The sequence below is a fragment of the Brachypodium distachyon genome, chromosome 1 (genome assembly GCF_000005505.3).
Source record: "Brachypodium distachyon strain Bd21 chromosome 1, Brachypodium_distachyon_v3.0, whole genome shotgun sequence".
Classification (NCBI taxonomy): domain Eukaryota; kingdom Viridiplantae; phylum Streptophyta; class Magnoliopsida; order Poales; family Poaceae; genus Brachypodium; species Brachypodium distachyon.
Window position 1 is genome coordinate 71,042,669 of NC_016131.3, and position 12,992 is coordinate 71,055,660.

General features: G+C 43.2%; 1 long non-coding RNA gene across 4 annotated transcripts; it reads left to right on the forward strand.

Annotated features, from left to right (window-relative positions):
- Positions 1 to 431: 431 nt before the first annotated feature.
- On the forward strand, positions 432 to 6,019 carry LOC100837754. 4 transcript variants are annotated; one of them, XR_002961722.1, is made up of 11 exons: positions 433 to 992; positions 1,625 to 1,710; positions 1,965 to 2,043; positions 2,150 to 2,229; positions 2,348 to 2,451; positions 3,289 to 3,373; positions 3,495 to 3,596; positions 3,746 to 3,990; positions 4,464 to 4,639; positions 4,728 to 4,850; positions 4,981 to 5,659. It is a non-coding gene; the product is annotated as an uncharacterized LOC100837754 (long non-coding RNA). The 4 variants fall into 4 exon arrangements; XR_002961719.1 differs by lacking the exon at positions 3,746 to 3,990 and adding an exon at positions 5,759 to 6,019 and having other exon boundaries at positions 434 to 992; positions 4,981 to 5,672; XR_002961720.1 differs by having other exon boundaries at positions 432 to 992; positions 3,495 to 3,990.
- The last annotated feature ends 6,973 nt before the right edge of the window (positions 6,020 to 12,992 follow it).

Below are 12,992 nucleotides of genomic sequence, written 5' to 3' on the forward strand. Positions count from 1 at the left end.
CGAGGGGGAGGTGATGTTACGGCCACCTACCTGGACCGGGCCTTACAAGTGAAGAGGCGAACTGAAGGCCGACAGAAGCTGCGTGAAGCCCACCTGGCCAAGGCCCAAGTTGATCAGCTGCCTCCGGCGACTCATATTTAGCCTGCTACTGACGGTGAAATGGATTATCGAATCAACTAGTGTCTTGTAATCCTCTTCGTGGGCAACTATCTCTTCCTCCTCTCTCCGAGACCTGTTCTCTGGATTCCATCCCCTCGGCGTGACGCTGAGATTATTTGAGTTTGAGTCCTAGTAGCGAATTCTCTGCTGCCTGTATCTTCACAGGCGTCACGTGTGGGGTGGTCGTCCGCGCGTTCAGCTCTGTCGTTTTCGTCCGCCTGTTCCGTGGAACCCGTCGGACTATGTTGATCTTATCCCGAATGTGGGGCCCACGCGGGAAGCTGGCGGCTGGCGGGTCGCAGACAAACGGGGGCTAGCACCGACACCGCACCCAAATCCCCATGCCTCTCGCTCACCTCTCGCCGCCGCCGGTCCCCAAATCCCAGGTAGATCCGCACCTCGTCCTCTACTTCTCGCCGCCGCCGGCCCTTTCATCCCAGGCACATCCGCACCTCTGCCTCTACCTCTCGCCCCGCCGCGGTGCATGAGCAGGCTCATCCCCGCCGCCACCTCCCTAACACATCAATCTGGCGGGAGGAAAAAAGCTTTTCAACGACGATGGCGAGCGACGGCATGACGCAGAAGGAGATCGGCGTGAGCCACGGCGTGCTCCACTTCGTTTGTCAACGACAGCGTCAGGGGCGACCTCGCGCCGCCGCACCTCTCCAGGCCACCATCCAGTCGGTACCTCTCTTCTAGGTTTGCAGGAAACTGAGGATGAGGAGGTCTATAAAAGTCCCTGCAATCAGCGATAAGGTCGCTGACATCCCAGGTGATGAGTTCTCGTGGAGGAAGTATGGACAGAAGCGAATAAAGGGATTCCCGCATCCTAGGTATAGCTATATGCCTGACCTTCCATCCCTTTAGTCACTCAGTTGGATCTTGTGTTGTTTAGAGTCTGCTTCTGCCGGTGTTTGCTGCGAACCTGGTATAATCAGTGCTCTGTTATCTATTCTACATTTGCATGCTTATATTGCACGGCATGGTTGTAGACACTATTTGCTAGCTTTATGATTTTGTCATGGTACTGAAGCAAGCCTCTTTGGATAATTTAAAAGAATTTTCGTCCTGGAAAGTGGAAATTGGGGTTGAATGTTTTAAGGCTAGATTTAGTGTCCCAGCTGTTTTGGTAATAGATACTGCTTATAGCAAATTGAGATTCACTTGTCCTTGGAAAAGGCGAGGTTGTCCTTAATTTTAATCAAGTCAAGCAGTTTCATCATGAGCTTACTATAAGCACTATTGGAAACAGACCTGTTCTAATTTTGATAATGTACCTATTGCAATCACAGGGAGGTTACAGCTGGCGACCTCTTCCCAGCACACTTTGCCCTCTTGTTCTTTAGGCGTGGTTGTCCTTAATTTTAATCAAGTCAAGCAGTTTCATTATGAGTTTACTATAAGCATACATGCTATTGGAAACAAACCTGTTCTAATTTTGATAATGTACCTCTTGCAATCACAGGGAGGTTACAGCTGGTGACCTCTTCCCAGCACACTTTGCCCTCTTGTTCTTTTTTCGAAAAGGCCAGGATAAAAGATCTCATCGAGGTATGCCATTTTCTTCTTCTCTATATATATCACATGACTTGGTATGGAGGCTGCATTTCATCGTGCTCTGTCCTGGGTGTGGATTGGGAAATTTTTTTCGCGTGAGAATGTAGTTTGGTTGGTTGTACTGATTCATTAATATGAACTATGTGTGGAGTTCCTTCATTTGTTGTAGACAGTCTTAAATATGATTCTCTTTTTCTTTCTCGAACATGTGTAAAGTCTGATTCTAAGTTGCTATGACTATTTTTCAGGCAGCAGAACAGGATTATGAAAAAGGAAAAACTCAATGAGAGGATATCAAAGCTTGCTGGTGGTGTTGCTGTCATTCAGGTATAACAAAGGACATCAATATCTTGCCATGTTGCCCTTCTCCCCGATTCCCTATTTGAAGGAAAAATGACGCTCTAACTGTAACCCATGACTTGTTACTTGATAGGTGGGAGCATAAACAGAAACCGGACTTAAAGTGAAGAAGTTGAGAGTTGAGGATGCTCTAAATGCAATTAAGGCAAATCAGTATGTCGTGTAATTAAACACTTTCTGTCAGATTCGTTCTGCTTCTCAAGGAAGCAGGATTAAGTAAAATACTCTATTGCTTCTCGAAATAATCTTAAGTGCTCATTTCTCTTTGCAGGCGGCCGTCGAGGAAGGTAATGTTGTTCGTGGAGGGTGTGCTCTTTTGAGACTGGCGGCCAGAGTTGATGCATCAAGGAAACTCTGGAGAACGAGGAGCAGAAGGTGAAAACCAAATGAATCTACTTTGATTGCATTGAAGTGTTCTACAATATTCCGTTGCAGAAAAAAGAAATATTGCAATACTTCTAACCCTTGCAACAGATGTCACTTTGACTTTTAATTTACACGGTAGCACAACATGAAAATGACAACATGTAATCCTGTGAATCCTGTGGGAGAGAGTAACATATTTCTGTAGCGGCTTCAAATAGTTTATGCTTATTAATTATTGTTTCCCCAGATAGTAAAACATAAGAGCATCTCCAGCCGCGCCCCCTAAAGGCCCCCCAAATGGGTTATGGGGGCGCCGGCGCCAAAAAACTGAACCAGTCACCCCCCCCCCCCCCAAAAAAAACCAAAAAGTAGCCGGCCTGGCGCATCAATTTAGCCGGCGCCCCCAATCAACTCCCTTCTCACAGGGGGGCTAGCGGGGGTGCCGGTTGAAGCTGAAAAGCAGCGTGGGCCAACACTACCAGTGAGACAAACTAAATTTGGGGGAGCGATGTTTGGGGGTGCGGCTGGGTGCCGGTTCCACCCCAAAACAAATTGTTGCGCCGGCGCCTCCCCATATGGCCATGCGCCGGATGAAATATAGGGGGGACGAGTGGAGATGCTCTAAGTACCCCAAAGAGCCACTGTAGTGGCAACCACTCCATTGACTCATTCTGTTGTCACAAGTTACTTCTAACAGTTATGCTATTTCCTGCCTGTTTTTTCGTTTCCTCCTTACTTGACTTAGCTTATGTTAGATGCCTACACATTACAGTTCAATCCGCAAGATCATTTTGGGCCCTTCTGTAAATTGCATGTCTTTTAAGTCATAAAATATTTTTTGTGTAGCACTGGTGATGGTCTGGGGGCACCTGTTATCAGTGTTCAAGTTGACTTTCTGAAGTCAAATGAAAACTCAGTAGCTTCAACACAGGTACTTGCATTCTTTCCAGAAGATAGTTGAATTATTTTTTTGTGGGAAGAAGAGAGCTGAATTCATAGTATGTCTGGTGTTCTTAATTACTGATTTAGTTATTTTTCCTGTCATCTGATAGGTTGTTGTCCAGGAATTCAGAGCCATCTACGAACCGGAATTCTTCTTTAATCTCCTGAACATCTATGATTTGTTTTCCTCTTTCCAATTTCAACATGACACGGTAAGAATTCTTGTTGTGTAGCTGTGCTCTACTGTTTGGGAAAAGATGTACTCCCTCCATTTCTTAAAGCATGGCGTATTTGCCTTCTGCACACATACCAAGGAAGCCTCTGCACACGTATTTTGGACTAATTTGCCCCTCGGTACCAGCTTGGGCAGCCATGCTATGCAATTAATCACCGTATGCAGCAGCTGCAAGTACTACTCGTCCTGGTCCACACGCATGCACTTGGCCCTCCATGCCTCCACATGCAGCACGTCCCTTGGTCCCTGGGTCCTCCTTGATTCCTGATTGGCAACGGAAAGGAGATTTCTTCTCGTGCGCATGCATGACGGAAGACGAGGAGATGGGGAAGGCAGCTATTAACGCGGCTGAACAGGGGCAATATCGGGAGGTCCGTGACAAAATAGGTTGTGCGCCATCCTTTGAGAAAAAAGTGGGAAAACTTTATACGCCAAGCTTTAAGAAATGGAGGGAGTATTATTTTGTAGCTTCTTGCTTAGTTTTCTGTGCACATGTACACATTCAATATTGCTAACCATTTGTAATGAAGCAAGAGATAGATGCAATAGCCAGTGTAGTTGGTTTATCAAGTGAGACTATTTTTGTGACCACATGTGTTGTAGAAGGAAGAACATTTACTATTGTCCCTACTCCCCACTCTGTAAAATCTGTTTGCCCCTCCGTTTGTTATGTGCAGAGTTAGATTCTCCAGCCAGGAATATGATATTTTCCTTCAATGATCTTCCATCCTATGCTGCTTTAATCCTGGGCTTGAAATCAGTTCACTTTGGCATTTAGACATTTAGTTGCCGTGCCTTTCAAGTTGTTCAGGATGATTCTCAAATCCTTCTCTTGGGGTTGCAGATGTATCCATGCGATCAAAAGATACAGTTCAGGATGATTCTCAGACACAAGAAGCCAATTCTTCTCTTGATTACATGTCAAAGAAAACTTCAAGTTATTGTTCTGTCGACCTGCTACCTGGCTTATAATTGAATGACCTATACAAGTATTTTGAGGTTAGCCACGCAGGATTTGAGGTTAGGCTTTGTGCATATTCTGTTTTTGTATTTTCCTTATTCAACATCCACCTGAACCAATGCGAAATAGATATGTTCATTTTTGCAGGTGAAGGTGTTCATGTCTGCTAAATATGATATTAATTTCTTCCACATTGGTCAAAGTGGATGCCTCCATTATTTTTGGATTGTGCATATTCCTAGATGAAACAATGCTGAAACAGTTGGAGAGGTAAGGCGACTTCTATGGTTTTGATAAATTTATAGAAATGCATTCAAAAGATGGTACACTGGTACAATAGTGTGTTCTATTGCCATACATGTCTCTGTAAACAAACTCATCAAAACTATTGTTTTGGCAGATTGCTTCTGTTTGCCAGCTCTTGACATATACTTCTCTCAGACAATATACATAGCTATTGTTAATTTGTGTACCTATCCGAAAGAAAGTAACATAGTTGGAAACAACACTTTTGATGATTCCATGACACTACCGGACACAAGAAACCAGCCTTAGACATGTCTGCATCTCTCAAGCTGGACAAATTGAATTTAAGGGTTGACCTTGAAGACAATGGAAATGAATGTAAGGTCATCACCGTGGGTGTTGATCGATATCAGGTTGCATGTGCTATGTTCTTCAGGAAGCTATAAAACTAGCACAACATGTCCTAAAAGTTCTGCTGCCGAGGCTTGCTTAAAGCAGCATTACAAAACTCATAAATGTTTGTGCAGGAGTTTCTTCATGTTATACGCAGGTACACATGTTACATCATGCCTGCGAGTTTTCAAATGCAAGCAAAATGTCTGTATACGAGTTTCATCGTGGTGCTTCTTTTTTGTGACTTGCTGTAACTCCCACTCAGTATTCTGTTATCTCTGCCTATGTATACAAGCATCCCAAGTCAATCCTTACCCATCCCATGTGCAAATACTTATTCGTTATGTATGTACCCTTGGTTCGTGATCGATCCCTAAACTATGTACGCTGCAACTCTCATTACTTCAACTTGCGAGTGGTTAGATCTGCTCCCTCTAAAATCATGGGGAACCGGTACAGCATCAGTTACCAGCCATCGATTGCAAAGCTGAGGTCTGCCTTTTTCGCCTAGCTGATCTGCTCTTGCTCTTGCCGTTCAGATGCCCCGGCCGCAAGTGCCGCCTCCCGGACGATGGGACGCGCAAGAAACAGGGATAAGCGCACCACGCATGCAGCACAAGGTTACATTCCGAACCATTCTGAGTTTGAGACTTTGTTTGCCGACAGTAAAAAACAAATAGAACAATGGGTTTTGGTAAATTGGTTCTGTACCAAAAATTAGGACACTTCCTTGCATCACCGATTAGAATGTGTTTACATTGATCGTCATCAATATCACATGAATCTTACCCTTCATCTAATTTTACCTTTTCAGATTTCTATCAAAATTTGAAAGCCCGTAGCTTCATCTTAACAATCACTTTCCAAACTAAATTATATTTTAACTCCATGAACACACATTGAACCATGTCAAGAATAAGCCAGTACATTGCAATTTGCGATATGTTTAAATTGATGATTACCAAAATAACATGAATCTCTTCCCAAATTTGACTTTTCCTATCTTGCACCTGGTCTTGGGTCATGCTCCTGGTCACGGCAAGCTGCTGCGAGAAATGTGTAAGCAAGATGTTTGATGCAATGTCTAAGAGTATCTCCAACAGCATACTAAATTTTGGATACCCAAAACCAATATGGTATAGCGGGTCCCTTTTGAATCCGCCGAGCATGAACACGATGGCTGATGGTCTCCATCAGCGAGTTCCGGTTTGGCTGCAGCCACCCGATAGGACCACGAGATATTCAACAACAAGACCATTGGGATCATGCATGATTGCATGTCGCTCTACCGCGGGACCATGATCTAGCTTTTTTAATGTATAAGTTGACAAAATCTTAGCAGCATGTTGCCATGTTGTTGTTACTGTTGTTTTTGTTACTCCTAGCTAGGTGCCATGTTTGGTTTACTGCACAATAACCTGGTAGGTACGCACAAATAACCTGGCAAGCTGGCGTAGTTAACCTGGTAACTGGCACCGTTAACCTGGTAAACACAAACCGTTAATCTGGTAAAAACACACAGTTAAACACACATAGTTAATTAACCTCGTAAACACACATAGTTAATTAATCTGATAAACACACATAGTTAATTAACCTGATAAACACGCAACGTTAACCTGGTAAATACACACAGTTAAGCTGGTGAGTTGGCTTCGTTAACCTGGTAAACACACACCGTTAAATTGGTAACACACGTAGTTAACCTGGTAAGTGGGAACAATTAACCTGGTAGGCATGCACAATTAACCTGATAAGTAGGCATATTTAACCTGGTAATTTTTCCCGACTTAAAACTTACCATCCATTAAAATATGAATTTATCACCCTAGTTAGGCCTGCGTATTCGGTCTTTTCGGTTCAGTCTATTCGGTGTTCGGTTATTTCAGGTTCTTAAAAGAGAACCGAATTCCTGAAAAGAAGAACAAGAACCGAACCCGAATTGACCAATTAATTCGGTTCGGTCTTTTCGGTTCCTCGAATAGACCGAAATATATAAAGACATTTATTGTCCTTCGATTTTTTTATATGAGTAGTAGAGGAAACCAAACAAACTAATAAACCAATCACAAAATATATAGGCAAAAATACATAATAAATACACAACCAGTCAATCACAACTAGTTAAAAAATGCATACAACAATACATGGTAAATAATTAGACATCAATTGCTCACGTACTTAAAGAATTTTTAGAAATTTTGGTCTATTCGGTATATTCGGGTTTTCAATGTTGAAACCCGAACCCGATACCCGAATAGGATGAAAATGAGAACCGGACCCTATACCCGAATAGACCGACAATTCGGTCTATACGGGTTCGGTTCGGTTCGTTTTTCGGGTCCAAAGTGCCCATCCCGAACCCTAGAAGGATGGTAACTTGTGCAATTTGGTCTGATAACTTCATACAGATAGGATGGTGACTTGTTTATCAAAGTTAACACATATAATGTACGACTATAGTGTTAATGACAAGTTATCTTGATTTCTCCTTACGAGTTAGGATAGTAACTTGTGCAATTTGGCCTTTTTTTGTCGAAACATACTCCAATAAGATCTACTTTTGAAGCACTTATCCCTACGAATCTAACGGTGAAGACGAATTGTGAATCGGACAAACGATTTGAGTTATAAAATATTTTGAATCTACGAAATCAACAAGTACAAAAATACTCAACATCAGCTTTCGTAATTAGCGGCCTGCAAGGAGGAAATTGGCCCAGCCGGGCCGTGCCTGCTCGCCTCTGCTGGGCTGTGCGTTCCGGCAAACCAGCCAGTGAGAGCGCGGGGGACCGAGCGAGCGCGTGGGATCCTAGGCCGCCGCGCTGTAGGTTTTTTTTTGTCATGCAATTTTATTATTTATCTATATCAAGATATTAAATTAAAGTTGGCGGTGAGAACTGCGGAAAGTTCCGACGCATTATATAACACCCAAACGTTTTTTTTCTTCTTCTCCCCTCCGCGCGCTCAGTTGTGCCGCCACCCCTGCCCACGCCCATGGGTCGCCATTGTTGCCGACCGTCAAGGCGAGCCAGATGCCAGAGGAGCACGGCAGCGGCGTTGTTTGAATGTCCGTCCGGCGCCGCCGCCATGACAACACCCACGATCTGGTCCACGCCGAGGCACTGGACCACCACCCTGACGCAGGTGCTTTGTCCGGAAGGCAGCGCTTCTACTCTTCCCCCTGCCTCCCTAGGCGCGTGACCTAGGACCCATGCATCCCGTAGGTGCTTTGTACAGTTCTCCGTAGGCTGCCGGCCGCAAAGCCTGGGACCTGGGTGCCGTGTACCGCGTGAGCATCCCGTCATCCTCGTCCAACTACGCCGGCCCAATTACAACGGGGACACATCAGGGAGGAGCAGGCGGCGGTGGTTTGCGGAACGGCAGGAATTGAGGTTTTTGTTGTTGGTTAAAGTTTCCTGAAATTGGAAGAGCTAATCGCTCCACGGGGTTACAAGAGGTCAGGTATGACAGGAATTGGAAAAATTCGTGTTGAATCGGTGGCCATTGAGGACGAACTGACGGCGTATTGGCGTGCATCTTGGAAGAAAGGAAGAAGACGACTTGCTCGTGAGCTAGACATTACACATTAGGAGGAAAAAAAAAAGAGTTGGCAGGAGGGGCCATGACCACATCGGCAGGCCCCGCTGTTATGTTTTCCATCAAAACCTACATATTAGTCTGTGGAGTTACCGTCGTGCTCCAAAATGTGATTTGTAAAAAAAGTAAAAAATGATTTTTCTTAGAACAGTGTTCCAAATATGGTGGTTATTTGTGATGTACTTCTTCTGTCTAATATTAAGTATCGCAACTTTTCTAAAATACGTGTGTCTACACAACAAAACACGTGTACACACATGCATATTTAGATTAAAAAATGTGACACTTACATTAAATGAAGAGAGCACTCATTTGCATACTTATGAGAAAATCTGGATTTTGAGGATAAGTTGCCATAACAGGATAAACTAGATCAAGGGTGATGTATATGAGGAAAAGAAAATAGAGGTGTGCTGTCAAGGAGCACGTGACACGAAGATGTGTGCCTTTTCAATGGAATGTCCATTTAATCTATGTTTTGTATATCCCATATTTATTTGTGCCAGCGCACGGACAGTTGACTATCTATTTATACATGAGAATTGAAATATGAGCGGAACGGAGCTCAGGGCCGTGGGAGCACTCGGGCAAAATGCTATCAAGGTTTAATGCTCAGGCTAGCCGTCTCCTTTTTACATAATAAAAGAATATGGAGAAAATAAATATTTTTATATGCTATTTTATGGTTCCGTAGCAACGTACGGACACACCTACTAGTTAAATTATAAATACTCGGTTACCTCGTTATGAAATTACATGCTCATGGTTATATGAAGCATGTAATGTATATTTGTTGGAAGTACTTAAATACACTTAAGTGTTTTAAGAAAGCTGATGATTATCAATAGAATACAATATATCTTGTATGAATATTGGAAAGACTGTCCGGGCACATTGATAATTGGAAGGAGTTAGGTCATTGATTAGATTACAGGCCTAATGTCGACCTACATGATTAGTGGAATTTGAACATGATCATGGCGCATTGCTCACAAGTGTGTGTTTCAGGGACCCAGAGTTAGAGTCCCTAACGGATGAACTATATCGTGGTTGGTAGTTTAATAATTTGGACTCTATCTGAAAACTAGTTTAAATCTAGAATTCATATCTGTAGATGCAGTAAAAAAGATCCTTATCCCTAGCTTCAAATTGCGGAATGTGAGTGGCACCACGAAAAAGCGCCGAGTAACAGAGGCAGACCACCAAAATTTCCAATCAGAGCCAACCGACGGCTGCTACCATACCAGTATCCGCTGCAAATCTCGTTGTCGCACAGCTCCCGCCGGAATCAATCGGCAACTCTGAATCTTCACGTGAAAAGTCTTCGTGGTCGTACTCTCGAAGAATCGATCTGCCTCTGCCTCCTGAAGAAACGATCAGCCTTGAATTGATCTGACTCTACGCGGCCAGCACCCGCTGGATTTCCCTACTCCTCGTCGACCCCGTCGCGACTTCGGTACAGCCGCGCACTAGGCAACTTCTTCGTAAGGAATCAATCAACAAGGCCGATCGATCTAACACGCGCTCGCGCGGAACTCTCGTTAATTGAAGTACAACTCGCCGATCATATCCATATCATCACGTACGTGATTGTTAAATCACGGAAGCACTCCGTACTACTAACCGATTGATCAGCTTGTTGGAATCAATGCGCTCGAAAATCGCTCGCCGCCGCTTTGAGGAACCAACCCGCAAGATCATGGTCGCCGGCCCCAAGCACATGGGAATCATCGATGCCCACTGGAAACGGCGCTACCGCTCGCCGGAACCAACGACGACGTCAACTTCGATCCGGCAGCTGCTCCGCCGTCGCTGAAACGCGCCACCGTCGCCGTGTCAAGTCACCACCGCCACCTCCGAAAACCGCCGCTCACCGCTAGTGGGAATTGACGGCACCTCCGGCCTCGATCTGTACACCCCGGCCTGCTCCGCCACCGGGAATCACCGCCGCCGTCACTGGGAATATCCACCGCCACCAGCTGGCCCCTTGAAGCCCCGTGATGCCGCTCCGTTCGGTCCTGCACTCTTGGATGCTCGCCGGCACGCTGCTGCTTTCGCCGGCGTCACGGAATCAGTCGCAGCACTCGTCCCGTCCGGAATCCCCAGAACCAACGTCCGCACGAGCTGTGCATTAACTTCAAGTTTTGTTTTGTCAGTCGAGGAAGCTTCAGATTTGTCTGTTTCTGGAAATTGCAAAACAGAACAGAGGAGCGCATCACCCGTGGTCTCGTATGGCACCAACCAACTGCTCGTATTTAACTGCGAACAGGAATCAACTACCGTGCCCCCTCGCTTGAAGGAGATCACCTCTTCTGGACAGCAAATTGGGCATGACTGGTTGCGGCTGTTGTTCAATGTGATGGAAATAATATTTATATTTTTTACCGGGGCGATCGTCTTATCATTATGGTTTCAACCTTGCTAGCATCACTTATTATTGGAGGAAGGTGAAAATACTCCAAGGAAAAGGAATTCATCAATTCACTTAACGGTATGTCAGTATATTATTTGCACTAAATGTTTGTTTACAACTATTTTTTTCCCAAAATAGTTGGAATATGTTTTCCGCTGCCCTATTATATATGGTTGCTTTCAGTGCTACATTATATATTGATGGAACACTATAGCAACTTTAATGTCTTGCGAACAATTTCAAAGGAAAACATATATCTGTAGTTAGGCCTTTCTGCTAGGTATGATATACTTTGGAATTGGAAATTGCATCATCTAACTCGCTTAGGAAGAAAGCCACTAATATTGCTATAGGACACTATATTCACTTACAATGAGAAGGAATTTAAATTAATATTCTCAATTGGAATTTGTTGGTTATGACATACTATTTGGAAAAGGAAGAGTGAAAATATTGCTGAATGGAGAACATTAGTGCAACATGGATTTAAATACAATGGTCTCTTTTTGGCGATCCATTGGAAATTAGTAACCTACATTGTTTATCTGGTGGAATAACTCCATAGGGAGGAATACTCATAAGAGGAACACATGCTCAATTTTTTTTTAATGATGGTATTTACAACTTGGTCATATTCAAGAAACATAATTAAATATCTTGTTAATTCTGGAATTCTAAACTCTAAGTGGGAGGACTATATTATTGCTACTTGGATTATTTAGTTTTCTCTAGCACTCCCACTAAAGGTCAATTTTTTTTTCTGCTTTATTGATGATTGCACTTTACATGGTTATGTGTATCTTGTAAATACAAGTTGTGAGGTTTATTATGTGTTCCTAACATTTTATACTGAAGTGGAAAATCAGTTTCTCAAGGGATTTAAGTACAGATTGGTGGGGGAAGTATACACACTTCAGGAATATTAATTGAAACTTATGGAATGAGCATGGAATTTTATAACTTTACATCACATTGCACTATGTCATATACTCCATAGTTCAATGGAGGAATAAAACTTTTGGATACTCTCTTGATTTTTCTTTTGAAAGATGCAGTACATACTGTTGTGGGCTCTATGATTAATCACCTAGCACAGTCACTTCGTATGGTTTGGGAACTGGAAATGAATTCTTCTATTGATATTCCGACAGTATGGAATTGAAATAACTACAAAGCACACCAACATTTTTTTTGATTGGGTAATTCTTGTGGACCAAATGGTGTCTATTTTGATTTGGAAAGGAAAATGGTGGAAAGTAGGAACACAATATTTATTATTTTTATCAAGAGTGGAATGCTATTGACCCCACTGTAAAGCACAAGTTGAACTCCGGGCACTAACTTGCTTAGGATAAGTGGGAGGAATTAACTTGGACTATCATATGTGTTCTTGGGGGAAGTCACTCTAAATTTTAGAGGAATGACTAAATTGTTCATCTATGGAAAACTGCAAACCTGTTGAAACACCTTTATAAAGAGAATGATACTTAGCGAGGAACAATATTTGAACTCGTAAGGAAAATATTATTGCAACCTAACCTTAGCCATGTTGCTAGAATTATTGCTATTTTGACTAGCATGGAACTATTGGTAAATGTGAAATGAAACATGGAGAGAGCATTGGAATTATTTGACATATTTATTGCGCAATGTGAAAGGAATTATATGAACTATTCATTTTGTTCAATGGCAACAATCTTCAACTATTTTTATTATGCTACATGGAAGAAGGATTTTGATGATTGGAAATTGTTGTTGTT